We start from the raw sequence: 5894 nt of genomic DNA, 5'->3' as shown, positions 1-5894 counted from the left end.
AAGCGGCTGAGAGTCCTCCCGAGCAGGAGCGCCAGGAAGGGGGCTGAGCTCCGGCAGGGCTCGTCTCCAGCAGCTGCTGGTGGAGGAGAGCTGCCTTCCCGCCCGCACGGCGCCCAACGTCCTGTCAGTGGGAACCGAATCCTCAGGAACCCCCTGAACAGGGAGGGCCAAAACGCGCTACAGGCGCGACCCAGAGCCCGTAGCAACCCACTGGGGACTGATAGCCAGACCAGATGAGGACCAGGACTGTCCATCCTGGAAAGCCCTGTAGAGAGGTGAGCCATCCCCACGGGGACAGCACCCGGCGTGGCAAGAAAAAGTGTCCGATGCCTGGGGACTACAGAAGAAGTCAAAGAAAAAAAGGCAGAGAGAGGGGCTGTGAGCTGGTACTCTTGCAGAGCTATGATAGAACATTTTGCACTGTCGGTGACAGAAACCAATGCTGCTGAAAAGGCAATAAAGGATGGCTAGAGAGAATTGCAAGCCCAAGTAAGGTCATAAGGGGCACTGGAGACTTCTCAAGAAGTGAAGGAGAGAGGAACTGGAGTCTGCTGAAAACAAAGTTTTACATTGACTCCAAAACTGCAGTAAGACAGATTTTGAAACGTGCCTTATTGGAGTTGGCAAACAGGATCGAACAGGTACCCAAAAATTTTATTAAACATGTTTTACCGGTAGTTTTGAGGAAGGTTTGGGCAATTTCTAGCTTAATCTAACAATTTCTAACTTCTTAGAGTTGATGATGTGCAGTGAAGAATAAAAAAATTGGAAATTTGGCTTAAAAAGACCTCTAAACTGCAGATCACTGTGGAAGCCAAATGCCTGGCTGAAGAATCTAGTCAGCTAGAAAGATGGGAGAGAGAAAGAATATATACCATACTTTTATATCCCGTTTGCTCCCCAGAGAGGCTGAGTAGGAGAAATCGTACCATCCTCATTCAAGTAATGTATAGAAAATATGGTAAACATTTATGCAAAAAGTCCTGGAAGATTTATTTGCGGTTATAGTAAGTCTAAGAAATGTTTGGGTAGATGAGAAGGAGTGTTTCTAGTACTAATTTGAGTACTTGAGATGAAGTACTTCCACCACAGGCTTCCACCCACACCCTCTGCCACAAGGAGCCATATGTAAGCTCAGGCCTCAGCATTCAGTCATGGCTTGAGCTGTGGTGTAGAAATATCTGTACCCAGTCCTGATCCTGAATTATTGTTTGGATTTCCTGGATTGACCTTAGGCCCATTACCTTGTTTTTCTCTGATGGCCCCTGGACTGTCATGAGGATCTGTTGCTGTCAGCACCCCTGCTCTGCTTGCCCAGCTCATGGCTGTGGGGCTGTGCCCGGTGACTGAGGTCGTTGCCCAGCCTGCAGTGTGGTCACCTTCAGCTCCTGACTGGCCTTCTTTAGGCTGCAGGTGGCCTTTGCTGCTCCCTGACATGCATTATATAGAGGTGATCTATATCGGTGTTCCCTGTCTCATACAGAAATGCCCATATCAATATAAAGTAGCTTTTTAACCAAAATTACTGTGTTCAGACCAGGGATATTCTTCCCCTTTAAATAAACCGGTACACTAAAGGTTATGTGTGTAACTGTCAAACTAAGGTAAGTTTATAGAAATATTGTTAAAATTCATTACAAAAGCAAAAAACCCCACAGTCAGTAATGAGGAAAAAAATAAGGAAGTTGGTAAATACAGTGCTGGTGCAGTGTAAAATAACAATACGGAAAACAAAAACCAACCAACATTTTAAGAGTAGCTAAGACAGTTTCTTAAATGTCATCACCCTTTTTGGAAAATGGATTGACATTAAACTTAAGAGGTAGAGCTAGAGACTCACAGTTTTAGTTTTGCTCTTTCCGTTTAGTGTGCTTTTTAAATATTTGGTAATTTTATTAATATGAACAGATCTAGTAAGTATGTAGTGGGGACAGTGTAGTATGCAAGAATAGTAGACTGGATTTACATTTGATAATTTTTAGACCGGACATACTAAGGAATAAAATGCTAGGTGATTCAAATGAGGAATGTAAATCCTCTGACAGAGTAAATGAATGACTAGGAAGTACGCATTCACCCCAGTGTGGAGAAAACAAGGTATGAAAATTGGATTTCAAGAACTAGACTGAGAGGACTGGCTAGTTGAGCTGGTGGATGAACTGAGAGTGGCTAGTAACTAACAAATGCCAGGAAAAAATGTCTTGCACAATTAGTGTTTGGTAATGATCTTTAAGAATGTCTCAGTGAAACATCTATTTTGTAGGTGACTGATTTGTAATAAGCGTATTTTCCTACCCCTAGGGGAAGAAATTATAATAGCAACCCCATCTTGGTACCTGTTCATCAACAGTTTCTCAACCTGGATAATGTGCAGGTGCACGCTAAAACTTTTGAGCAGGAAATATTATAGTTACCTAGGTTATGTGATAAGCAGGAGAGAATCAATCTGAAAAGCAATATGTTAGTGTATTTCAAGAAGAGTATGACCTACCTTAAGCTCACAGTTAATAAAGAGGAGTTCAGTTAATAAAAATAAATGGGAATGTATATGGAGAATTGTAAGGTTCTGTCCTTGCTACAGAAGACACACTAATGGGTCTGGCAGCATGAGCACTGCAAATCCAGCCTGTGGAAACTCTACTTTAAAAGACTGCCTAATAAAACAAGTGTGAGCTTGTAAATCTAGCAATGCTAAGACAGAGGAAACCAGAAAGGTGAGGAGAGGATGATTGACCAGAATTTCTTCTAGTTAAAGGATAGAACAGGCACTCAATATGAAATTAGTGTGGTATTCTCTAACTTTATTTTGTATATATGAAGCTAGCAAATCAGGTATATTCCAGAATCCAGGTCATGGATACAGAACACGACTTGTATCCTCCAAATGGTGATAATAAAATAGGAGACTTCATTCAAAATTGCAGCTAGCTAGAGACTGAATATTTAAATATTTGTTCAAATTGTGAAAACTGTGTTTTCTGTGGGAAAGTGCTAAAAGACAATGGGAAAACAAAAATGTTAAAGGTGATGTAGATGTTCCTGTTCAAGTGCAATATTAATTTCTGTTCCAAGCTGTAGAACTTTTTCTGCTTTACCTGGTGTATTTATGTAAACAAGGTGCTCATTAAGTAACCCAGATTACATTATCTACAATTCTGTTGATGCTACTAATGTCTGCAGCTGGCCCAATGGTTTGGTGGTAATTGTGTAGCAGTCACAGGGCAGCAGGGACAGTGAAGCCCCTAAGGAAAGAGAAGGGTTTAACCACACAAGGGCTACAGCAATGCCTGCTGGCCTGCCCATAGAGCCATGTTTTTGAATGTCTCAGAATAGATGAGCTGATTAACTGTGAATCACCCTCCCAGAAGAGATGAAGCATTAACAGCAAACAAAAGGGAAGCAGAAGGGAAACTTCAGGCAAAAGAAAATAATCCAGGAATTAAAAGATTGGTGAAAGCCTTAGGATACTTCCAGATTGACCAGAAAGCCTTAGTTCAATACCATAGAAATAGAGTTCTTTTACACTGTGCACTAGGATGAATTTGGGTGAATGTGACCAAACCTATATTTTAATATGTAATGTACCCACAGCAGCAAATGTACATGAAAACATAGTTAACTGTTTCTTCTCAGTCAGTGCCAACCCTTCTGAAGTGTGCTTTAATCTGAATTTGCTAGGGAAATTCTTTCTGCTACATCTCAGCCAATGGCAATGGCAAGAAACAAAATGCTGACTTTATAGATCAATAGTTAAGCTTCATCCAAAAGGTTATGCCTTGAAACAGAATATACTGCTACCTGAATAATACTGATTGTGATGTTCATGTATGTCTGTCCAAATTTCTCAGTGAGTGAAGATTAGGAAAATCTCTACCAACATTTATAAAATGATAGAAGGCTTATTAAAGATATTTTTTTAGATGTGAAGCACAGGTTATTTTATCAACCTCAAGCTTGTAATTCTTGTCGTTACCAAACAATATGCCTCCTGAGTTATGGATCAGGTCATTGGCCCATCTTATGTGCAAACGGCCTCCAGAATTGTTCACATATGTTGCTTTAGAAAAAAAGCTTCTTCTTAATGCTCCCAAACTGTGATTCGCCAGGCATTGTTAGGATAGCTGGTTAGCCTCCTAAGACATTAGTTTATGCCTCGAAACAAGAGAGATGTTTAAATCAGCATATGTACCTACTGGTATGGATGGAAATGGGCTACATCTACTTTTTTTTTCCATTACAAGTTAAGAAACAATAATCTGTAATTGCACGGGGTGCAACTGATCTTTGGGAAATACAGAAGAAGATATTAAAACTGACAAAAAAAAAAAAAAAAGGAAGAAAATCCCCAGTCATAAGAACGTAACCAGTGAGTTATATCAAAAGCATTCTGTCTCCAAAACTGGACACTGGCAGATGTTTAAGGAAGAGTGTAAGAACTTGGAAGCATGTAGAATCCTCTCCCAGCCTCCAATAAATTCATGTATTTTCTCAGCCACAGGTACTGCTTCTATATAATAGTTCTCAGGGATTTTTCTTCAGTTAATTTGTTCAGTTGCTTTTAAATCTATGTATAATTTAGAATCCACTACCTTCTATGGCATGGAGTTTCCATAGCTTAATCACATGCCAGCTGAAACAAAACCCTTCTTTTGTTTGTGTTGAACCTGCTGCAGTAATTTCATTTGACTTCTCACTAAATATTGTATTGGAAGTGTCAGGGAAGGGCTGTTTCTTATTTATCTTCTTCATGCCTTCATGATTTCATAAACTTTATGATTTTACGGTCAAAATAAGAAATGCAGATGTATCTCAAGTTTTCTCATAAAATGAAAAAGGCTCTTTCTTTCAATTTCTGCATAGCAGTGTGGCAATATTATGCGTACTTTCTATATAGTACTTAAAAAGCTAAGTAAGCAGTAAAATACCTTTCCTTTTAAGTGTTTGAAGTACCATACACTGAATGACCTTTTCATTCTCCATTCACAAAGAAATAAGAAATAACTATTCTTATTTCTGAAACCTATGATTATACCAATAGCTATAACTCAGGCCCATGAAATCCTTTAATATAAAGAGCCATGCTGGAGACTCATTCCCCTAAAGAAAAGAGCCCAGGATGATTGACCTGAAATGACCTTTTCATTTTTTAGTGAAAGGAGATCTAAATATGGCAAACATTTCCTCGTGATACTATCTCTCAACAGACTACATTTTCCCCCATCAGAATCTCTTATGATTAACAAAAATTGGTTACTTAGTATTATGGGGAAACTAGCAAAATATCTTCTAGAACAATCTGTTCCTTAACGGTGCAGTGTTTTTTCTGTCAGAAGATCTGGTTTTTTCGCTTTAATTATTTCCATTGTTTGCGTCACTTACAATAGTGATCACTTTTTCTGTTTCGGGGTCTTTAAGCTGGCTTTTATATTGTTGACCTAAAGAGTTAAAGATTCACAAGTCTGCCACCATAAAAAATGGTGTTAAAATGACTAAAAATTAAGTATTGTTTTAAAAGAAAAACAAAATCCAATACATTTTTTGTTTGTTTTTAATTTACCTTTTTCGTCTCTTTTTTGCGAGGGAACTAATCCAAACATCCAAACTAATATCAGAGGATGATTATTAAAAAAAAGTTCCTCTATTCTGTAGACTTAATTTTGGAGTACTGAAAAAATCAGTACTGCCTCTCACATCACCCAATACCTGTAACTAGTGATAAAGCTCAGGTCAAAGAATTATTGATCTGATTAGCCTGTATACCTCTTTTGAAAGCAGAGTAAAGTGAATGGATGGTTCAACCTGAAGCCAAGCTGAGGAACTGCAGGATCCTGGAAGCACTGAGCTCTCTGAAGGACTTGCGCATTGGGGGAGATCACGTGGTGCTTCAGTTCATA

This window comes from Egretta garzetta, unplaced genomic scaffold (genome assembly GCF_000687185.1).
Source record: "Egretta garzetta isolate BGI_Z169 unplaced genomic scaffold, ASM68718v1 scaffold211, whole genome shotgun sequence".
Lineage (NCBI taxonomy): Eukaryota > Metazoa > Chordata > Aves > Pelecaniformes > Ardeidae > Egretta > Egretta garzetta.
The sequence above is the reverse complement of the archived record's forward strand: the minus strand, read 5'-3'. Positions refer to the sequence as shown.